At 38.8% G+C, this 1,611-nt stretch overlaps 1 protein-coding gene across 1 annotated transcript in view; it reads right to left on the bottom strand.

The window, feature by feature from the left end:
• Positions 1 to 1,611, bottom strand: part of LOC106880815 (soma ferritin-like) — an 18,972-nt gene that overhangs the window by 8,689 nt on the left and 8,672 nt on the right. The window lies entirely within an intron of this gene.

Here is a 1,611-nt window from a genome sequence, read left to right as displayed (position 1 = left end):
TATATAACGCCAAAGTTTTGTTATTCTCTGTTTATTTCCTCGTTTTCCTTTCTGTTGAAGAGTGTAGGCTTGAAACGTAAAAGACTTTCTCACCTTCCCGAGCGTTAAACTACTACACCTGTTTGTTGTTTATGCACTTGTCTTCGTCTTTTGTTTATCTGTAAATTTCCACTACATATATATATATATATATAGATAGATAGATAGATAGATAGATAGATAGATAGATAGATAGATACACGATCACACATAATATATATCCAATATTCACTGCTGATTTCAGTTACAATTGTTCCTTTGCGATAGGCTATTTTAAGCTCAGAGTGCTGAATCATCTTTTCCACCCAGACGTTGCAAATAATCCTAACAGCATCACTCCACCTATCCGATTCAGAACATCAGTTTCCCAATCACTTTTGTTCAATTCTAGTTTCTTCAGGCTTTCCTTCCCACAGTCTTTATACTTTTTCCGCGGCTTATGTTGTGGTCACTTACCAGACGTGAGCTCACTATAAGAAAAAGACGCTTTGACAATCGCTCATCTTTCATTCTAATAACATGTCCAGCCCATCTCATTTGAGCCAAGATGACATGTTGTTCAACTGAGCTACAACGTGCCATGCGCAAAACCTCTGTATCTGGGATGAAACATTCCCACTTGATTCCCAAGCTACGTCTGAGGCACTTTTCATGAAATATCTCCATCATTTTCATATGATGCTTCTAAGTGGTCCACGTCTCACTTGAATAAAGAAATGCAGTCAATACACACGTTTTATAGACACTGATTTTTTGTCTGCAAGAAAATACCTCTATCTACCCATGCTCGCTTTTCGAGCATTCCAAATGCAGTATTTCTCTTCCCTATTCGATAGCATATCTCTGCATCAAGACCACCATCTCTTGACAGTGCACTTCCAAGGTAAACAAAAGTGTCAATGGCTTCTAACCCTGTTCTATTCACAAAACTGTTTGATTCAGAATACGTTTGTCCTGGCACAGGAGTAAACATTACTTTGGCTTTCCCCAAGACTAATTGTGAATTCGAAATGTACACATGCAGTGAAAAGTCTGTCCATTATACGTTGCGTGTCCCCCTCTGAGTGTGTGCCAACAAATCAGTATCATCAGCGTAAAGTAAAGTGGGAAAACCAAAGTAATGTATGCATACACACACACACACACACACACACATACATACATACATACGTACATACATACATACATACATACATACATACATATATATATGGGAGAATGTACGAAAAAAAACAACAACAGACGAGGACAGGTGGTGTAAACAACAAAAGGATGTATTAGTATAATGCTCGGGAATATGGAAAGTCTTTAACGTTTCGAGCTACGCTCTTCAACTGAAAGATTACGGAGAAAACAAAGAGAAAAACACGGAGAAAAAAAATTGAATGGTGTTGGTCAACGGTCTATCATGACTACTGTCATGGCTTCTGTTGACCCGAAGTTAGAAAGTTTACACAGGAGAGCTAAGAAAAGGGGGAGATAACAAAGGGGGAGAAAGAACGGTGATCGAAGACAAGGAGCTGTGTGTGTGTGTGTGAGAGAGAGAGAAAGAGAGAAGAGAGTGAGAGAGAG

This window comes from Octopus bimaculoides, chromosome 14 (genome assembly GCF_001194135.2).
Source record: "Octopus bimaculoides isolate UCB-OBI-ISO-001 chromosome 14, ASM119413v2, whole genome shotgun sequence".
Lineage (NCBI taxonomy): Eukaryota > Metazoa > Mollusca > Cephalopoda > Octopoda > Octopodidae > Octopus > Octopus bimaculoides.
Note: the sequence above shows the minus strand (reverse complement) of the source record. Positions and strands in the feature narration are given on the sequence as shown.